The 22,082-nt window shown below is 45.3% G+C and overlaps 1 long non-coding RNA gene across 1 annotated transcript in view; it reads left to right on the top strand.

Annotated features, from left to right (window-relative positions):
• The window catches only part of LOC110260142, a 54,504-nt gene extending 33,754 nt beyond the window's left edge, over positions 1-20,750 (top strand). Inside the window, exon 3 of the long non-coding RNA XR_002342992.1 lies at positions 19,601-20,750. This is a non-coding gene — a long non-coding RNA (uncharacterized LOC110260142). The remainder of the gene's footprint in view (positions 1-19,600) is intronic.

The following is a 22,082-nucleotide window of genomic DNA, read 5'->3' as shown; positions in this document are numbered from 1 at the left end:
ATAGGTTGCAGACACAGCTCAGATCTGGTGTGGCTCTGGCTGTGGCCTAGGCCAGTAGCTGCAGCTCCAATTCAACCCCTAGCCTGGGAACTTCCATGTGCCATGGGTGTGGCCATAAAAAGCAAAAAAAGAAAAGAAATGAGAGACCTTAGAGAGTTCCCTGGTGGCCTGATAGTTGGGCATCCTGCATTGTCACTGAGTCCTGCATTCAGGCAGCTTTGAGGGCTATGGCACAGGTGGGCAGACTTATCAGAGAACATCCAGGCACAGGCTTTAACTTCCACTCTGCCACCAGCAATCCCTGCACAAAAATCTAGGCTTTTTAGTATGCAGGTCAAAACTCTTCTGGCCTCTGCCTATTATCAAGTTCCAAAGCTGCTTCCACATTTTTAGGTTATTCTTAAAGCCGTACCCCACTTCTTTCTACTAAAGCTTGGGCTGCCATAACAAAATATTATAGACCAGGTGGCTCAAACCAACAGAAATTTATTTTCCCACAGTTCTGGAGGCTGGATGTCCCAGATCAAGGTGTCAGTCAATTCTGTTCTTGGTGAGGCCTCTCCTCCTGGCTTATAGACGGGTGCCTGCTCATTTATCTCACATGGCCTTTCCTCAGTGTGCGGCACAGAGACACAGTATGAGTCTCTCTTCCTCTTCCTCTAAGGCCACCAGTCCTATCAGATTAGGGCACCACCCTTATTTAACCCAAGTTACCTCCTAAGGACCTTTTCTCCAAGTAGAGACCCATGGAGGTTAGGGCTTCAACATACAAATTTTGAGGAAGCCATAAGTCAGTCCATAGCACGGAGAATCCATAACAAAAATGTCAGGGGACTTTGGGGGTGACCTAGTTGCCAGGAACCCAGAAAGCCCCTTCATGGTTCTCCTCCCACAACCCCCCATCCCCACTCATTATCTCTAAAGTATATCTCTGGCACTTTCCTTGTTTGCATGGCTCCTCTTGGCTCAGGAAACTGCCCAGAAACACAGACACAGGGACATGGAAGGAGCAGTTTGAGAACCGAGGCAGTCTCCTTCTGTATAAGCTGGGTTGTGAGAGGCGGGCCTCTGGTGGCCCCATTCCACCAGCTTTAGCCCTGTATGCATTTGTGCATTTACTAGATCTTTATGTCAGCTGGGGTCTGGAGGACCCAAAGGTTCTAGAAGATACATTCTTAGGAGCTCACAGTCACATTATTTGCTACCAGCATTGTTGCCTGTGTAAGAAGAAGGGAGCAAGTGCTGAGGTGATAAGGCTTTTGTTTCTTGGACAAAGATTTAGGTTGGAGTTCCCTGGTGGCTCAGTGGGTTAAGGATCTGGCATTGTCACTGCTGTGGGTGGGCTCTCTGTTGTGGTGTAGGTTTGATCCCTGGCCCAGGAACCATGGCCAAAAAAAAAAAAAGCAGAATTAGATGGCCAAGTCCAGAGATGGGAGGGACTTACAGTTTGATAACAGAACACTAGGATTTAGGAGACAGATTTTTAATTCAAAAATGGGTCATGAGCTTCAGTATGAAAGTAAAACCATAGAACTTAGACCTAAGGCCAGGCAAAGAATTCTTAGACTTGACACTAAAATCATGATCTATAAAAGGAAAAATTGATAAATTGGACCCCTTTAAAATTCAAGTTTTTCTCTCTGAAAAGCCTGTTATAAAGACAAGTTACAAAGAGAAAATATTTGCAAAGCACACATCCAACAAAGGGTTAGTATCACGAATATATAAAGAACTTTTTTTTTTTTTGCTTTTTAGGGCCAAACCTGCAGCATATGGAAGTTCCCAGGCTAGAGGGACAAATTGGAGCTATAGCCACCAGCCTACACCACAGCCACAGCAACATGGGATCCAAGCCTCGTCTGCAACCTACACCATAGCTCATGGCAACGCTGGATCTGGCATTGCCGTGAGCTGTGGTGTGGGTCACAGACGTGGCTCAGATCCCACGTGGCTGTGGCTGTGGCAAAGGCCCACAGCTACCAGTTCCGATTGGACCCCTAGCCTGGGAATCTCCATGTGCCACAGGTGCAGCCATAGAAAAGACACACACACACACAAAGAACAAAAAAAGAAAGTTCAATTCGAGTGCAAGGAGGTCTCATAGAATTAGGACCTAAGAAGTGGCCACAGCAGTCAGTTTTTATACATTTAAGACAAACAATAAAGTTGTGAGGAATTGAGGCCAAAGAAACTTAGGTTTGGGGGCTTCATTCCTGAAGAATCTAAACAGTGTGGGCTTGGGGTTAGTCAAGGAAAGTTAAAGGTCTGTCTACCCAGACTGTTGGAAGATGGAGGAAATGAAAAGTACCCACCAAACTGAGAAGGCATCTTGCAACCAAAACAAGAGTCAGGCAGCTCTGTATAATCAATGCATCAATTTATTGCAGAGTGACTTGCTCACAGGGTGGGGTCGGGTGGATGATGATACAGAAGCACTCACAGCTGCACTCTGCATCTCCCAGGGGCCACTGGGACAAGTTTACAGTTAGGTTAGGGTGTGGGGGTTCACGCTTGGAAACAGGATGTGCATTCCTAAGTCAAGATTTATGAATGAGTAACTAGCCTCGTGGGTACCGGGAATACATGAGCAAAAGACTTCATTGTTTGAGGACTAACGGAGCATAGAAGCCACCTGGTTCTAATGATCACTAAACACATTCTTAACTACAAAGCCCTTGATGACAGAGAAGTGACTTACTGCATGGTACAGTCCTGGGCAGGGTCAGCAGAAGGACAGGAGGAACCATACGTGCCCAAGATGGTATCAGTTATGCTAACAGCCACGCATGGGCTTCTTGGTCCCAAATTCCCTATACCCTTCTACCTCCAGGTACAGGGAGAGCACCCTTCATATGAGAGATATATTTCCTACTTTTAGGGAGACAGAAAGGAGGGTTAGTATCTTCTTGCCCTGGCTGTTTTCTAAGCAACTTTAATTCAAAATAATCAAGATGCCATTGACATACATTTAGGGTGGCCTAACCTGGGCCCTGGTAGAACCAAAGCTTTCCCTGTCCTCTCCCAGCCACATAGACTTGAAGAGCCTGTGCCATCCTCCTGCTCTGAGCCTCCCTGTTGTCCCTCTGCCCCTCAGGGACCTCACATTGAATGTAACTGGCCTAACCAGGGACCTAAAATAGCAGCAGCTCCAAGGAAGAGGCATACTCTGGGCAATGCCCTTGAAATCTTCTTTCCGCAGTGAGGCACCCTTTGTCCACAGGCAGATGGTCTCTCTAGGGCAGGTAGTCTGGATCAGGGCCAGGCCCTATGGCAGCTGCAGGCTGGCTGTCTCCTATGTGTGTATTTTGAGGGCACTGTTGAAACTCACACACAGTTCTCCATCTCCCTGCTCCAGAAATACTACTATTTCAGGAAAATGGGGAGGGAGAGAAAGGTCATGGCCCAGGTCTCCAATGAGTCCCTGGGACAAGCCGCCCAGTGAGGGCCCTTGGCTTCATGCAGGAAATAAATCAAGAGTGAACCATTGTAAAGTGAAAGGTTTATGGAGAGAGATAGGCATTCCATAGGAGAATGCAGTCCGTCTCAGGAGGTGAGAGGGGCCCAGAATACGGGGTGGTTAACGTTTATGGGCTGGGTAATTTCATAGGCTGATAAGTGGGAGGATTATTCCAACTCTTTGAGGAAAGGGGCGGGATTTCCAGGAATTGGGCCACCACCCACATCTTGGCCTTTTAGCATCAGCCTCAGAACTGTCACCGTGCCTGTGGAAGTATCTTTTGGCTAATGCATCATGAAGAGTGTGTGATGAGGGAGTTCCCATCATGGTGCAGTGGAAACAAATCCAATTAGGAACCATGAGGTTGCAGGTTCGATCCCTGGCCTCACTCAGTAGGTTAAGGATCCAGCGTTGCCATGAGCTGTGGTGTAAGTCACAGACACAGCTCAGATCTGGCGTGGCTGTGGCTGTGGTGAAGGCCTGCAGCTGTAGCTCTGATTAGATCCCTAGCCTGGGACCCTCCATATGTCTCAGGTGTGACAAAAAGACAAAAAAAAAAAAAAAAAAAGTGTGTAATGAGTCTCAAACTCTACTGGAAGTCAAATCTTCCGCCGTCTGGGACCCAGAAGGTTCTAACCAGTTTTTGCCTTATCAACAGCTATGTCATGCTTTTGTTTTGCACTGCCCCTTGCCCTCCTGTCTCACTCCTATCAGAGCTTCTTTTGTGTTAAATCCTCTCCAGGCAAGGCCTTGGTGCTGGGGAGGAGCAGAGATGGACATGACTCAGTCCCAGCCCCCTGGGCACCTCTTCCCTGAAGAACTGTAATAAAAGGCAATTTGTGATAAGTCGCAGAAGAGGATCTCACTCTATAAATGTATTTCTTGTAGGGAGGTGCGCTGGCAAGTGTCCAGGCTGTGATGACCACTGTCTGAACTGTAGTCTAAGAACTGTGACCTCTGAGCTGGGGAGGTCAGATGAGTGGAGTTCCTGGCAGAAAGTGAACTTGAGCTTGCAGGTCAATGATGGGGCAGTGTTGAATATGCTTAGGGAGAAAGGGGGGCATTGGAGAAGGGAAATGGTCCCTAAGGTGTTCAACAGCCCGCTTCAAAACTTCAAGTCTTTGCAGTCAATCCTCAAAACAGGATTTAAAGAATTAGAAACAAGGGAGTTCCCATTGTGGCTCAGCAGGTTAAGAGCCCAGCATAGTGTTCATGAGGATGCAATCCCTGGCCTCTCTCCATGGGTTAAGGATCCAGCCCTGCTGTAAGCTGTGGTGTAAGTCACAGATGAGGCTGGGATCTGGCGTGGCTGTGGCTGTGGTGTAGGCTGGAGGCTGCAGCTCTGATGCAACCCCTGGCCCAGGAACTTCCATATGCCACATGTGTGACCATAAAAAGAAAGAAAAAAAAAAAATTAAAAAAAAAAAGGAGTTCCCGTCGTGGCGCAGTGGTTAACGAATCCAACTAGGAACCCTGAGGTTGCGGGTTCGGTCCCTGCCCTTGCTCAGTGGGTTAACGATCTGGCGTTGCCGTGAGCTGTGGTGTAGGTTGCAGACGTGGCTCGGATCCCGCGTTGCTGTGGCTCTGGCTTAGGCCAGTGGCTGCAGCTCCGATTCAACCCCTAGCCTGGGAACCTCCATATGCCGCGGGAGCGGCCCAAGAAACAGCAACAACAACAACAACAACAAAAGACAAAAAAAAAAAAAAAAAGCTTCATTCAAATATAAAATGGTCGTGTTGACTTTAAAAAAAATGTACAACCTGAAAGTTGAGAGTTAAGTTTTATCTGGGGTGAAATCAGGACTTAAGCCTGGGAGACAGTATCTCAGGAATAGCCCAGTGAAACCCCTCCTAGGAGGTGGAGGCCAGAGGGCAAGCTAGAATGGATATGAGTTTTGCAACAAAGGGAAGGTGGTAGGAACAAAAAGTTCACGGATAACCAGATTTATAGAAAACCAGTTTCTATAGGAAAATGTAAATGCCTGGGCTTACTGGAACCACTCCTTTGAAATGCACCTCAGCTGTGGGCCAGTCGTCTTTGTTTCTTTCCCAAATTCCCTGAGGCTCACTGGCCCAGCCTCGGAAGTGACTGTTCTTACAGATGACCGTACATCTGTGTTTTGTCCACTAACTACAGCCCAGGAGGCAGTATTTCAGAGCCATCTGCCTCTGAGAGGAAAGAGGCAATATCAAAATCTAAGTCTTAAAGGTGAAGGGGGGGAGTTTCTCTCATGGCTCCGTGGTTAACGAATCCAATTAGGAACAATGAGGTTGCGGGTTCGATCCCTGGCCTCACTCAGTGGGTTAAGGATCCCGCATTGCCTTGAGCTGTGGTGTAGGTTGCAGATGCGGCTCAGATCCCACATTCCTGTGGCTCTGGCGTAGGCTGGCAGTTACAGCTCCAATTCAACCCCTAGCCTGGGAACCTCCATATGCCGCGGGAGCGGTCCTAGAAATAGCAAAAAGACAAAAAAAAAAAAAAAAACAAAAACAAAAGGTGAAGGGGGAGGAGCATGCAAGCAGACGCACATTTTACAGAAGTTTGCTGCTGGTCTCGTGCAGGTTACTACTAGTCACAGACACCAGTCATCACTGAAGGGCTCTAGGGTTTTCCTAGATATGAGGAGATAGAAGAACTGGGCTCATAAAATCTCCTAAAAATCTCTAACTATCTGAAGACCTGTTCTTCCAGTTTTCCCAGAGCACAGAGCGCCTCCCTCTGGTCTCCACCCTGAGCTCTGCAGTGGCTCAAGTTTTCGTCCATGTACAGGCTGATGGCAAGTGCCAAACTTCAGTTCACAGTCATGTACTAAAGATTTTTGTCCAACTTTTTAATTAATAAGTAAGATGAAGATGGTAAGGCTGATTATAAGACCATTCCAGGGGTCAGCTTGGGTGAGGTAGAGAGGAGAGGGAAATGGGTTTAAAAGGGCAAGATGGAGGAGTTCCCATTGCGGCCCAGTGGAAACAAATCCGACTAGGAACCATGAGGTTGCGGGTTTGATCCCTGGCCTCACTCACTGGGTTAAGGATCCAGTGTTACCCTGAGCTGTGGTGTAGGCCACAGATGAGGCTCGGATTCTGCGTTGCTGTGGTTGCGGTGTAGGCCGGCGGCTACAGCTCTGGTTCAACCCCTAGCCTGGAAACCTCCATATGCCATGGGTGCAGGCCTAAAAAAAAATTTTTTTTTTAAATGCGAAAAAAGGGGGGAATAAGATAGAGGTTTGGGTTTTGTTATTGTTTGTTTGTTTTTGCTTTTTAAGGCTGCACCCTTCGACTCTTGGACGTTCATAGGCTAGGGGCTGAATCAGAGCTCTAGCTGCCAGCCTACACCACATCCATAGAAATGCCAGATCTGAGCTGAGCCTGCGACCTACACCATAGTCCATGGCAACACCAGATCCTTAACCCACTGAGCGAGGCCATGGATTGAACCCACATCCTCGTGGATACTAGTGGGGTTCATTTCTGCTGAGCCACAGTGGGAACTCTAAGAGTTTCTTGTAGTGATGGATTGTTTTGTATCTTGACCATGTTAGTACCCTGATTGTGACAGGGTTTTATAGCTTTTCACAAAAAAGAGGGAAATTTTTTCCTCTACCATATTAGGCTCAGTCTTTGGGGGCCTGCAAATTAAACTACAAATGGCAGATTAGGAAGGAAAAAATACATGTTTTTATTCGTGGTGGGTATTTTCTGAGTTCACAGAAAAACATGTCTCAAAGAGGCACTTAGAATGGAGACTTATATCATCTTAATAGGCAAGAGTATGGGGAGAAAGGGCACTGATGGGAAAATAAATGACTTTTAGGAAAGATAAATGGACCCTCAAAAGAATGGGAGAAGTTTCCATCGTGGCTCAGCAGTAATGAACCCCAGGTTGGATCCCTGGCCTTACTCAGTGGGTTAAGGATCCAGCCTTGCTGTGAGCTGTAGACGTGTCTCAGATCTGGCATTGCTGTGGCTGTGGTGTTGGCCGGCAGCTACAGCTCTGATTTGACCCCTAGCCTGGGAACTTCAGTATGCTATGGGCGTGGCCCTAAAAAAAAAAAGAGAGTGAGCGAATAGATGGGAGACATGATAGTTATGCGACAATGTCTGTTTAGGTGATTTCTTTTTTCTTTCTTTTTCTTTTATTTTATTTTTATTTTATTTTATTTTATTTTATTTTATTTTATTTTATTTTATTTTATTTTATTTTTTTGGTCTCTTTTTGTCCTTTTAGGGCTGAACCCGCAGCATATGGAAGCTCCCAGGTTAAGGGTCTAATTGGAGCTGTTGCTGCTGGCCTATACCACAGCAACAGCAACAACAGATCTGAGCTGCGTCTGCAACCTACACCACAGCTCACGGCAACACCAGATCCTTAACCCACTGAGAGAGTCCAGGGATCGAACCTGCATCTTCATGGTTCCTAGGTGGATTCATTTCTGCTGAGCCACAAAGGGAACTCCTGTTTAGGTGATTTTTTTAACCTGGTGATATCTGGTAATAGGAACCAATCTTCCTTGATTATAAAAATCCCAGGGAGTTCCCTACTTGTCTAGTGGTTCGGATTTGGCACTTTCACTGCTGCAGCGTTCAATCCCTGGTCTGAAGACTGAGATCAATCCCACATCAAAACACTGTATGCTGGAGTTCCCGTCGTGGTGCAGTGATTAATGAATCTGACTAGGAATTATGAGGTTGCGGGTTCGATCCTTGGCCTTGCTCAGTGGGTTAACGATCCGGCGTTGCCGTGAGCTGTCATGTAGGTTGCAGTCGCGGTTCAGATCCCGTGTTGCTGTGGCTCTGGCGTAGGCTGGCAGCTACAGCTCCGATTAGACCCCTAGCCTGGGAACCTCCATATGCCGAGGGAGTGGCCCTAGAAAAGGCGAAAAGATAATAAATAAATTAATTAAAAAACACCATATGCTGCAGCCAAACAAAAAAAAAATCCCAGAGGAGGGGATTAATGGCAATTAAATTCTTTTGAGAGATTCTGCTTTTAGGCAGATAAGGGAGATTCAGGAAAAAAAAAAAACATCTTCAGTGATATATTCTGAATCTCTTCACAGTCATCCTCTCGGCCCCATTTACAGTTAAATGTGCAGTCAGGCCTCTGTATCTGATGCTTCCACATCTGCATATTCAACCAACCACAGATCAAAATATTTGGAAAAATATTACCAGAAATTTCCAAAAAGCAAAACTTGAGGGCGCCTCTCAGTAGCAACTATGTACATAGAATTTATGTTGTGTTAGGTATTATAAATAGTTTGGGAGTTCCGTTGTGGCTCAGCGGTAAAATCTGACTAGTATCCATGAGGATATGGGTTCAATCCCTGGCCTCACTTAGTGGGTCAAGGATCTGGTGTTGCTGTGAGCTGTGGTGTAGGTTGAAGACATGACTCAGATACCCCATTGCTGTGGCTGTGGCATAGGCCAGCAGCTACAGCTCCAATTCAACCCCTAGTCTTGGAACTTCTATATGCCTGCAGGTGTGGTCCTAAAAAGAAAAAAAAAAAAATCTGGAGACAATTTAAAGAAATCAGGAAGAGGGAATTCCCATCATGGCTCAGCAGAAACAAACCTGACTAGTATCCATGAGAATGAGGATTTGATCCCCGGCCTCACTCAGTGGATTAAGGATCTGGCCTTTCTGTGAGCTGTGGTGTAGCTTGCAGATGTGGCTCCAATCCTGAAATGCTGTGGCTGTGGTGTAGGATAGCAGCTATAGCTTTGATTAGACCCCTAGCCTGGGAACTTCCATATGCTTCTGGTGTGGCCCTAAAAAGATAATAAATAAAGAAAGAATTCAGGAGGGTATGAATAGGTTATATGCAAATAGCACCTGATTTTATATAAGGAACTTGAGCATCCGGAGATTGTATCCTTGGACATCCTGGAACAAATCCCCCACCAACAGAGAAGGGTAGCTATACACACACACATACACACACACACACATGCACAGTGCACTTGGATTCCCTATAATTCCAGCCTCCAGAACTCCCACCTCTTCTCACATTGCCCAGTTATTATAGGGCTACCGCTGGCCCCCCAGGTGTCCAACACCCCTTTCCCACCAGCATTCACCTAACCCCAGGGTTCTCACCCTATTATCTTCACTCACAGGTAACCCTCCTCATCTGGTGGTGGGGCTGGGTATCAGTAGCCCTTCTCACCAAACCCACCTTGCGTGCTCAAGAAAAAGAAACCAAAACGTTTTCCTCTTCACTTGGTCTCTCAAAAGGAAGGTACCACCAAGCCAGCACACCATGCACTGCTCAACTTCCATGGGGAAGATGATCCACATAAATATCATCCCTCATTCAGCCCCCTCCCTCCTACCTTCCCCCCACCAGTTTTCAGGAAAGCCCAACGGGCCTCTGTCCCCCTCCCTTCTTCCCAGACTTGCCCATGCACAGCTGATCTACCAGACATCCATGTCTGCGCCGGCACCTTGGCCCCTGGGACAGAACAGCAAAGGCCCAGCCTCGGAATCAAAGCCAATCTGGTAGGAATATGAATGTGTGCAATAACCACTGCCTCTATTTTCATTAGAACAAACTTGCTCGGGAGTGAGGACGCCGTCCCCGTGGACAGCTTTTCCAGACTAACATACCATCTCTGTCTTATTTCTGAAATTAAAGCAGCCTTTTTATTGGAAAAGGGATGATTCCAGGAGAAGCTTTCTTCCTCCATCACCCCTGATATTCAAAAGGCCCCCGTTCCCCCACATCTGACCCCCTTAGACTTTGGAAGGAGGAGGGGGTGTGGATGGGAAGCTGAGGGGCTGGCATCCTGCTAGTGAGTCCTGAGCCGTGGGTCTGTGTTCTGCACACACAAGGGCGACGCATCCTGCCTAGATTTTTGCTCAGGGCCTGGTAAACGGTAGGCACTCACTAAAGAATGAATATTTCGATTTATCGGACTTGGGCCCCACCCATCCCTGGATTCTCTTCACCACTCAGGTCTCTCAGCATCTACCTTCTGTGTGGTTCCCCCAAACTAAACGACCACGCTCTTGCCGAGGGTCTTTTGCTGGTACAAGGAAATTTAAGTTCCTTATCTTGACTGTGAGGATGGCGCAGGAGAGGGAAGAGTTTTCCTCAACCCTCTCAGGGTCCCTGGCTGGCTCTGAAAAGTTGACTGACAAAGATGGAGTAACAGGAGAAAAGCAGACACTTTTATTTAATGTAAGTTTTATGTGACATGGAAGCCTTCGTAAGGAAACGAAGACCAGGAGAAACAGATCTGAGTATTCTTTGTTTGTTTGTTTACTTTTTTGGGGCTGCACCTGTGGCATATGGAAGTTCCCAGATTAGGGGTTCAATAGGAGCTGCCAGCCTACACCACAGCCTCAGCCATGCCAGATCTGAGCCACCTCTACAACCTATGCCACAACTTGTGGCAACGCCAGAACCTCAACCCATTGAGCAAGGCCAGGGATGGAACCTGCATCCTTATGGATACTAATTGGGTTCTTTTTTTTTTCTTTTTGCCATTTCTTGGGCCGCTCCCACGGCATATGGAGGTTCCCAGGCTAGGGGTCGAATAGGAGCTGCAGCCACTGGCCAATGCCAGAGCCACAGCAACGCAGGATCCGAGCCACGTCTGCGACCTACACCACAGCTCACAGCAACACCGGATCCTTAACCTACTGAGCAAGGCCAGGGATTGAACCGGCAACCTCATGGTTCCTAGTCGGATTTGTTAACCACTGAGCCGCGACAGGAACTCCAACTATTTGGGTTCTTAACCTGCTGAGCTACAATGGGAACTCCCAGATCTGAGTATTTTGGTGCTAGGTTTGGTGAAGAATGGGTAGTGGGGGAGGACGAGGGTAGTTCACATGATATGAACTAAGTGGGGTAACTGGGAGAGACTTAGCACATCCTTTGTGTTAAGGTTCTTCTCCACATCCCGTTGTCTTTGGAGATAAGGATGCTCCTTTCCTACAGGATAGGAAGGGCACCCCTCACCTGAGCGTTTATTAGCTGTTCTAGGGCAGAAGGGTGCTTGCACCATTTTTGCCAACTCTTTCCGCTTAAAGTATCCAGTAAGCCCAGGTGCTGTATAAAGGAGAGTGTGTCCTGTTCTGTTTTTGTTTTTTTGTTTTCGCATTAAATCTTGTTTTATGGGGCTCAAAATTCCGTAACAGATTTTTGGCCAAGGTGTTTCCATTAAAAAGGACTGATTTTAGAAATGGATGTCTTAAAAGTGCCACTTCCCCCAACCAAAAAAAAAAAAAAACAGGAAAAGTTCCTCAAAATATTCTCCTTTCCTTCTGATGGTTGTACAAAGCATTGTTATCCTTAACCAGTCTTTCACTATTAAACTTTAGTGGCCAATTGAGACAAACACTTTTGAGGCCTTTTCTTTACCCCTCATTAAGCCTGAGTTAGCAGGTTTGGGGATAATATTCATTTTGCCTCCTGAGCTTTCTGGGAAGACATGGAGATAGCTTCAGAGGGGGTACATGCATAACTCATCAATCTGAACCTTTTCAATAGATGCAGATTATTGTATGTCAACTTTTCCTGAGCAAAACTTTTTTAAAAAATGCAAGTTTAGAGTTCTGGTAGTAGCTCAGTGGTGAACGAACCCAACTAGCATCCATGAGGATCCTGGTTCAATCCCTGGCCTCGCTCAGTGGGTTGAAGATCTGGCGATGCCTTGAGATGTGGTATAGGTCTCAGACATGGTTCAGATCCCACATTGCTGTGGCTGTGGTGTAGGCCGGCGGCTTCAGCTCCTATTCGACCCTAACCTGGGAACCTCCACATGCTGCAGGTGCAGCCCTAAAAAGACAAAGGACAAAAAAAAAAAAAAAAAAAAAAAAAAAAAAAGCAGCAGCAGCTTAGGAGTTCCCTTTGTGGCTCAGCAGTAATGAATCTCACTAGTATCCATGAGGACTCAGGTTTGATCCCTGGCCTCACTCAGTGGGTTAAGGATCCAGCATTGCCATGAGCTTTGGTGTAGGTCAAAGACACGGCTCAAATTCAGTGTTGCTGTGGCTGTGGCTAACCCAGGCTTAACGAGGAGGGGAAGAAAGACCCCTAGCCTGGGAACTTCCACATGCCGCCGGTGAGGCCCTAAAAAAGAGCCAAAAAAAAAAAATTAATGCATTATGAGTCAATCAGCAAGATAGTAAAGCTAGTTCCAAGCACTGGAGAGAGTGAAGTCTTTATAGGGGCAAAAAAGAGGAGTTCCTGCTGTGGCTCAGTGGTTAACAAATCCGACTAGGAACCATGAGGTTGCGGGTTCGATCCCTGGCCTTGCTCAGTGGGTTAAGGATCCGGTGTTGCTGTGAGCTGTGGTGTAGGTCACAGATGTGGCTTGGATCCCGTGTTGCTGTGGCTGTGGCTGTGGGGAAGTCCAGTGGCTTCAGCTCCGATTAGACCCCTAGCCTGGGAACCTGCATATGCCACAAGTGCGGGCCTAGAAAATACAAAAAAACAAACAAACAAACAAACAAACAAAAAACCTTAAAAAAATAAAGTTTACTAACTTAGAAAACTGATTAATACCCTCCATTAGTCCTGCATAACCCTTGAAGGAAAGACAGTTATAATCCCTTTCCCTATTTCCAAGTTTTGGAACATTTTTCTTTTCTTTTTCTATTTTGGCCACCCTACATTATACAGAATTCCCGGGCCAGGGATCAGATCTGAGCCTAGGCTACAGCTTCGGCAACCCCAGATCCTTAACCCACTGTGCCAAGCTGGGGATCGAACCCACGTCCCTATGCTCCAGAAAGACCACCGATCCTGTTGGCCCACAGTGGGAACTCCTGGAACATTATTCTTAATACAACTGTAGTCTACTGAAGGTTTTATTTATTTCTCTCTTTTGTTCTGTTTATTTTAAAAGTTTACTGATCTACCCCAAACTTGGGAGCTACTGGCTCCGAGTTATCCTTATCAAGAAAAATTAGGAGTTCCCATCGTGGCGCAGTGGTTAACGAATCCGACTAGGAACCATGAGATTGCGGGTTCGGTCCCTGCCCTTGCTCAGTGGGTTAACGATCCGGCGTTGCCGTGAGCTGTGGTGTAGGTTGCAGACGCGGCTCGGATCCCGCGTTGCTGTGGCTCTGGTGTAGGCCGGTGGCTACAGCTCCGATTCAACCCCTAGCCTGGGAAACTCCATATGCCGCGGGAGCGGCCCAAGAAATAGCAACAACAACAACAACAACAACAAAAAGACAAAAGACAAAAAAATTAAAAAAAGAAAATAAAAAAAAAGAAAAATTAAATTGTTTACAAGAGGCATTTTCCACTCATTCAAAATGAAAATAACTGTACTGTATCCCTTGGAGACAATATACCTTCTCACAAGTTGATGACCTGTTCCTTGGGATAGAGAGATGGTTACGAGAAAATGAGCTCTGCTTTTAACAGCTGAGTGATTTCAAGAAGCAGCTTTCTAATCTTCATCTTGAATTAAGATCTCCACCCCAGTTGATCCTTCTTAGGCAGCTCATACTCACTTGCATCCCAATTTAAGAGATTTACTGGCAAAACTTTATAGGAATAGGATCCCAGAGGCTGGGGCTGGGGTAAGATTTGGGGAATAGTGGGAGAAATCTTCCACTAAGGAAGATGGGATTTGGTATGTTGTAATTCTGCCAAGGACCAGGCTAAAAGTCCAAGACTGCGCACTTGAGAAACTTAAGAGGGCAGGAGAAATTTTTACTGAGCCAAAAACATGGAGCTTTGAAAGCAGCCAACTGGGCTTAGAGAAATTAAAAATAAAGCATTTCATTTAAAGATCTAGTCCTTCCAGGAGTGGCTCAGTGGTTAACGAATCGACTAGGAACCATGAGGTTGCGGGTTCTTTCCCTGGACTTGCTCAGTGGGTTAAGGATCCGGCATTGCCATGAGCTGTGGCATGGGTCGCAGACGTGGCCCGGATCCCGTGTTGCTATGGCTCTGGCATAGGCCAGTGACTACAGCTACAATTAGACCCCTAGCCTGGGAACTTCCATATGCCACGGGAGTGGCTCAAGAAAAGGCAAAAAGACAAAAAAATAAAAATAAAAATAAAAAAAGATCTAGTCCTTCCAGAGTTCCCATTGTGGCTCAACAGTAATGAATCTGGCTAGTATTCATGAGGATGCCAGTTTGATCCAAGGCCTAGCTCAGTGGTCAGGGAACCATCATTGCCCTGAACTATGGTGTAGGTCACAGACCTGGCTTGGATCTAGTGTTGCTGGGTCAAATGGGAGCAATAGCTGCAATTATATAGCACTCCAAATGCTATAGTTTGCATATTCTAACCCCAAACTCCCTGTCCATCCCACTCCCTCCCCCTCTGCCTTGGTAACAACAAGTTTGTTCTCTATGTCCATGAGTTTGTTTCTGTTCTATAGATAAGTTCATTTGTGCCATATATGAGATTCCAGATATAAGTGATATCATATGGTATTTGTCCCTCTTTTTCTGACTTACTTTGCTTAGTATGGGAGTCTCTAGTTCCATCCATGTTTCTGCAAGTGGCCTTATTTTGTTTTGTTTTGTTTTGTTTTTTATGGCTGAGTAGTATTGCATTGTGTATATGTACCACATCTTCTTAATCCATTCGTCTGCCAATGGAAATTTAGGTTGTTTCCATGTCTTGGCTATTGTGAATAGTGCTGCTATGAATATAGGAAATTCAGGTATCTTTTTCAATGAAAGTTTTGTCCAGATATATGCCCAAGAATGGGATTGCTGGATCATAAGGTAGTTCTATATTTCATTTTCTGAGGTTCCTCCATACTGTTTTCCATAGTGGTTGTACCAATTTACATTCCCACCAAGCATGTAGGAGGGTTCCCTTTACTCCACACCCTCTCCAGCATTTGTTATTTGTAGACTTACTAATGGTGGCCATTCTGACCAGTGTGAGGTGGTACCTCATTGTAGTTTTGATTTGCATTTCTCTAATAATTAGTGATGTTGAGCATTTTTTCATGTGCCTGTTGGCCATCTATACGTCTTCTTTGGAGAAATGTTCCTTATTTCTTTTTTTTTTTTTTTTTTTCCGGCCAAGCCCATGGCAGGGGGATATTCCTGAGCCAGGAATTGAACCCATGCCACAGCAACCCAGGCTGCTGCAATAACAACGCCAGATCCTTAACCCACTACCCCATCAGAAAATGGCTCTTTTTACTTTTTAAAAATCATCTACCAGAAAATTTAAAATTATGCCTGTGGCTTGTGTCACAGTTTACCTGGACAGTGCTGACCTACTCTCTTGCCTTCCCACACAATTCCAGAGAGGCAGGAACTCCCTGGGCTGTCATGACAGGAGTTTGCTTTTGTTTTGTTTTGTTCCTTAGTAATAAAAATGTTTTTTATTTATTTTTATTTTTTATTAAAGTATAATTGATTTACAGTGTTCTGTCAATTTCCGCTATACATCAAAGTGACCCAGTCATACACATATACATATTCTTTTTTTTTTTTTTGGTCTTTTTCTTTTATTATAGTTGATTTACAATGTTCTGTCAATTTCTGCTGTACATCAAAGTGACCCAGTTATACGTATATATATATACATTCTTTTTCTCATATTATCTTCCATCATGTCCTATCCCAAGAGAGTGCATATAGTTCCCTCTTCTTTACAGTAGGGCCTCATTGCTTATCCATTCTAGATGTAATAGTTTGGAGTTTGCTTTTGAATTGTAGCCCCTTTCTTTTAGTGCTCAGTCATGGGATGGGTGCCCCTTGTCCCCAGGAAGTAGTCTCTCTATTCGTGTTCCCTGACACCAGTGACACAGAGCGACCATACAGGACTGGGGAATCAGGAGATTTGTGATTTTGTCCTGGTGTTGCCACTGATGGGTAGCAGACTATGCCACCCCAAAATAAGCTGTTTGACAAAAAGATTGTTTGAAGTCAAGGCAATTGAGAAGAAGTAGATATAGAAAAACTCTGCCCTCCCACTATTCGCCTATAAGCCAGACGTAAATTTGTAAAGGTGCCCCCCCCCTTCTCTACTAGGAAGAACAAAAGTTAATCTCTGAGGGAGTTCCCACTGTGGTGCAGCAGAAACAAATCTGACTAGGAATCATGAGGTTGTGGGTTCGATCCCTGGCCTTGCTCAGTGAGTTAAGGATCTGGTGCTGCCGTGAGCTGTGGTGTAGGTTGAAGACAAAGCTTGGATCCTAAGTTGCTGTGGCTGTGGTGTAGGCTGGCAGCTGCTGCTTATATTTGACCCCTGGCCTGGGAAACTCTGTGTGGCCCTAAAAAGCAAAAAAAAAAAAAAAAAAAAAAAAAAAAAAAAAATTAATCTCTGGGGATGACTCTAGATCTTTATCATCCAGAGAGGGCACCAGAAGAATTGACATAATAAACTTTACTAACTAGCCTTTATCTCTGCTAGTTCCCCCATAAATTCACCTTCCCCAAATTTGCCATGTCTAGAAACTCAAAAAGTCCTTTTTCTCTGTCTTATCACTTCTCTATAAATTTATTGTTCTTTGGTTAAGATGCAGCATAAGCCCAGTTGTAACCACCCCTTTGAATTACTCATCACTGAAGTTTCCGTTGGATGATGTGCACTGCATGTGTTAATAAACTGTTCATTTCCTCTGATGAATCTAACTTTGGTCAGTCTAATTTACAAGGCCACCGCCACTGAGCCTAAGACGAGTAAAAGAAAAAGAAGTACTTCCTCCCTGACATCACTGACTTCCTGTGGGACCAGAGCAAATCCCAACCTCCCTCGGCCCTCCCTTCCTCACTTCCTGAATGACACAGCCTGAGTGAGGTCAATGCCAAGGCCCCTTCCAACTCGATTTGCTTGAGGATATAGAAAGAGAATGGGGCTTTTATTATACTGTTCCTATTTGGTGACCTTATAGATTTTTTTTCAAAGAGCAACCACAGCAGGTGCACCAGACCTGACCTTCTCACCCTGGTCCAGAATTGTAGTTTCTAACCTTGCCGTATTTGATCCAGGAAAAGTAGCTCTTGCCATCATGTTTTTGTCCACATCATTCCTTCCCCCTCTATCAACATGAATTCACCCACCTTATACTGATTACCTAAGATGTGCCAGGCACTGAGATGCAAAGATGAGGACACTTGGGGCTGCTTGAGAAGTCATCCATCCACAGGCCATGACATCCGTAATCCAAGGTGGACAATTTAGTGAGCGATCTGTACTTGGGTAAGAGGGCAGCAGAGGTGAAGCATGGGCTTGGGAATGGGGAGGTCTCCTGGAGGAAGGACCACCTGTGCTCTACCTTGTGGGCTAGGTGGAAGTCAGCCAGCTGAAGAGGTATGGGAGAAGGAAGGCATTCCAGGTGGTGGCAATAGCTTGAGCAAACACACAGAAGCAAGGCATATCTTGTGGGATGGAATCACACATTGTTTAGTTGTTGGAGCTTAAAATCCAAGAGCCTCGGAGTTCTCGTTGTGGCTCAGCAGTAACAACACGGCTAGTATCCATGAGGCTGTGCGTTCAATCCCTGGCCCAGATCACTGGGTTAAGGATCTGGCATTGCTATGAGCTGCAGTGTAGGTCACAGACACAGCTCAGATTTGGTGTTGCTGTGGCTGTGGTGTAGACCGGCAGCTGCAGCTTCAATTCAGCCCCTAGCTTGGGAACTTCCATATGCCCCAGGGTGCAGCCCTAAAAAGCAAAAAAAAAAAAATTCAAGAGAAGGAGGCAGCCGGAGAGAAGCAAGGTGGGCAGGAGGCTCCACCCAGGACAGCACGAAGGATTCCTGAAGGCACCTACGTTCTCTTCCTGGTTCATTTTTCCGGCTTCCTCCCTTCTGTTTCCCTGGTTTAGTAAAGGTGCCAGTTGCTGTTTGCAACCAATTTGGGACTCCAGTTTCTGTCCTCTTGCCAAACCCCACCTCACACCCTCATGTCATCAGGAGTGATTCACCTGTAGGTTCCTGAATGCTGGAAGCTTCCACAGGGAGCCAGGAAATGAGTTCTAAGTGGCTGGGAACAGTCTCCTGCTCTAAGATTTGGAGCAAGGAGCATCCATTTTGTCCTAATGACTCCATTCATATTGCTTCCTCTGGACTTATATAAGTTATTCCAGCAAACCCCAGCTACTCTAAAGTGAAATGTTCCAAATAATTAGTTTTGCTGCAGGAATTACCTTTTAAAAATATATATGCCTTTAAAAGACTGGTTATTGTACAAATGTTTTTGCCAGCCTTTTGGAGCCCATTTTCTCCCCCAGCAGGACCCATGTATAATTTTAGATAAAAGTAGAAAGGAAACTGTGATTCTATAATCATAAACCTAGTTTTAGCAATACACCTACTTCGGAGTGTCTCGGCCTCTCTGAAGCATGCCCTGGGTGCAAAGAGCAAAGGGACCGGATTTCGGCAGGTGAACCATCTCAGGCCTGAGACACATTCCACTGCTTGGGAAAGCAGAGCTGTGGTCGGATCTGCTGATGTTGAAAGTATGAGACAGATGGGGTGCAACTAGCATAATTGCTCAGGCATTATTAGTCTACGATCATTCCATTTTCTGTAGCCATTCACTTCCCTTCTGTTTCTTCTCACCTGAAAGGATGTTGTGGCCACTGCCAAGGCCTCACTACGTCCAGAAACCATAAAACCATCAATATTGACAGAAACAGGTTAGTAGTTCCCCCCTCACCGTTTGGTGGTTCCCCATAACAGCAAAGGAAAAGACTGAACAACTATTCTCAGTGACCAGAGTTTGACTTTTATTTTTCTTGTTATATAGTCATTATTATTTCCTTTGCTCAGGAGAAAGGAAAAGAGCCTACTCTGTATCTGTGGGTTCCGAATCTGCCGATTCAACCAATCAAAAATATTTGAGGAAAAAAATTCCAGAAAGTTCCAGAAAACTTGAGTTTGCCATGCCCTGGCAACTGTTTCCAAAACATTTACATTGTATTAATTATTGGAAGTACTCAAGAGATGATTTAAAGTATCTAGGAGGATGTGTGTCAGTTATATGCAAATAATATGCCATTTTATATGAGACTTGAGCATAAGGGATTTTGGTAGCCATGGGGGGCTCCCCACAGTTACCGAGGGATGACTGTACTGAATTTTGTCCTCCTCTGAATTCATATGTTGAAGCTCTGCTTCCCCAACGTGACTGTATTAGGATTAGAGCCTGTAGGAAGTAAGGATCAACGTCATGAGGGTAGGCTCTCTTCCAACAGGGCTTGTGTCCTTCTAAGAGGAAGAAACACCAGAGTGCTCCCCGCATCATGTGAGGACTCAGCAAGAAGGCCACCATCTGCAAGCCCAGGAACTAAATAGGCAGCCCCTTGACCTTGGACTTCGCAGCCTCCAGAACTGTGAGAAAATTAATTCTATTTTTTAAGCCAAGCTGTCAGTGGTATATTGTTACGGCAGCCTGAGTAAACTAATACAGAGCCCTTCATTCACTTATCCTCTGCTTACTGAGCATCTTTTATGAGACAGTAAGAGCCTAGTCTTAGCATTGACAGATCTGGGTTAAATCCTGTAGGGAATGAAAAAAACTTTTTCTCTACACTCTTAGGGCCTGTAACTAAAATCCTGGGAATCAAACTGACAAAACACAACTTAACAGGAGAAAAACAGATTTTATGAAAGCATGCAGCATGCATATACATGGGAGAACCTCAGTGATGAGTAACTCAAAGAAATGGTTGGAACTTGGGGCTTATATGGCATCTTAACAAAGAAGAGTGAATTTGCAGAGAAAAATTACGGCAAAAAAAAAGGAGTGAAGACTTTCGAGGTGGCAAACAGTGGGAAGGAAAATATATCAGAGGAAACTAATAGAAAACCAGGGTTATTTAGTAAGGTTTGTTGTGTAGGGGCCTCTCAGATGCCATCTCTGACCTGATAAGAGTCCAGAGTTGTCTCTGGTGATTATGAGTCCAAGAATTGTCCTTCTCTTTCCAACTTGGAAGAAAGAAACACCTTTACAAATGAAAATTTGTATCCTGCTTTTAAGAGATCCTTGGTGGCCTAGCGATACAAGATTCGGTATCATTGCTGCGGCACAGGTTTGATTCCTGGCCGGGCCAAAAAAAAAAATGAGAAAAATATATCTTGTTTTTAGCAAGACTGGGGAAGAGCAGATACTTTTTTTCCTGCATCTGTTGTTTTGTAATTGCCTTCAGCTCAAAATGCTCCTTACGCCAAGGCGGCATATTTTGGAGCAGCATGTTCCAGTACCCTTTGTCGTTGACTCCAGCAGCAAGGTGACCTTCATCAGTTTACCCAGCCTCTCAGCCTCAGAGAGGCTTCTAAAATGGGTTCAATAAGAGCATTTTCAGAGTTCCCGTCATGGCTCAGTAGTTAATGATCCTACTAGGAACCATGAGGTTGCAGGTTTGATCCCTGGCCTCGCTCAGTGGGTTAAGGATATGGTGTTGCCGTGAGCTGTGGTGTAGGTCCCAGACTCGGCTCAGATCCTGCGTTGCTGTGGCTCTGGCATAGGCCAATGGCTACAGCTCCGATTAGACCCCCTAGCCTGGGAACCTCCATATGTTGTGGGTACGGCCCTAGAAAAGACAAAAAGACCAAAAAAAAAAAACAAAAAACAAAAAAAACAGCACTTTCTTCTTCATAGAGCTGTGATAGGATTAAATGAAGTATTGAACATAAACTTTTTTAAAATGTGCAAGTGTTTATTTTGATTACTCCTATTTGAAGTTCTTTTTCTTCTTCTTCTTCTTCTTCTTCTTCTGCTGCTGCTGCTGCTGCTGCTGCTGCTGCTGTACCCGAGGCATATATATGGAGGTTCCCAGGCCAGGAGTCAAATCAGAGCTACAGTCACCTGCCTACGCCACAGCCACACAGGATCCGAGCCACATCTGCAAACTACATCACAGCTGACAGCAATGCCAGATTCTTAACCCACTGAGTGAGGCCAGGGATCAAACCCCAAACTTCATGGTTCCTAGTCAGACTGGTTTCTGCTATGCCATGATGGGAACTCTATTTTTGAAGGTTCTTGTATTTGGAGAACAGCAAGGTATTTTATTATTCACTTCTTCCATTATTTTTTTTCCCTTCTTTTTTTAATTAAAGTGTAGTTGATTTACAATGTTGTGTTAGTTTCAGGTGTACAGAAAAGTGATTGGTTTATATTATATATATTTGTTTTCTTTGGCTGCATCCATGACATGCAGAAATTCTTCAGTCAAGGATCGAACCTGCACCACAGCAGTGACCTGAGCCACAGCAGTAACAATGGTGGATCCTTAACCTGCTAAGCCACCAGGAAACTCCTATAGATACATGTAGGTATATATATATATGTGTGTGTATATGTATATATACATATATTTGCATGTGTGTGTGTATATATACATTCTTTTTCAGATTCTTTTCCATTACAGGTTATCATAAGAACACTCTTTCTATTCTTTAAAAGATTTCCATGGGTGGGAATTCTGGTTGTGGCTCAGCAGTAAAGCACCTGGCTATTAGTCATGAGGATGAAGGTTTGATACCTCGCCCCCCCCCGCCCCCGCCTCAGTGGGTTAAGGATCTGGTGTTGCTGTGAGCTTCAGTATAGGTCAAAGACAGGCTTGGATCTGGTGTTGCTGTGACTTTGGCATAAGCCAGCAGCTGCAGCTTCAATTCAACCCCTAGCCTGGGAACCTCCATATGCCGCTATGCAGCTGATGCAGCCCTAAAAAA

The sequence above is a fragment of the Sus scrofa genome, chromosome 3 (assembly GCF_000003025.6).
Source record: "Sus scrofa isolate TJ Tabasco breed Duroc chromosome 3, Sscrofa11.1, whole genome shotgun sequence".
Lineage (NCBI taxonomy): Eukaryota > Metazoa > Chordata > Mammalia > Artiodactyla > Suidae > Sus > Sus scrofa.
This window is presented reverse-complemented; position numbering and strand designations above follow the sequence as displayed.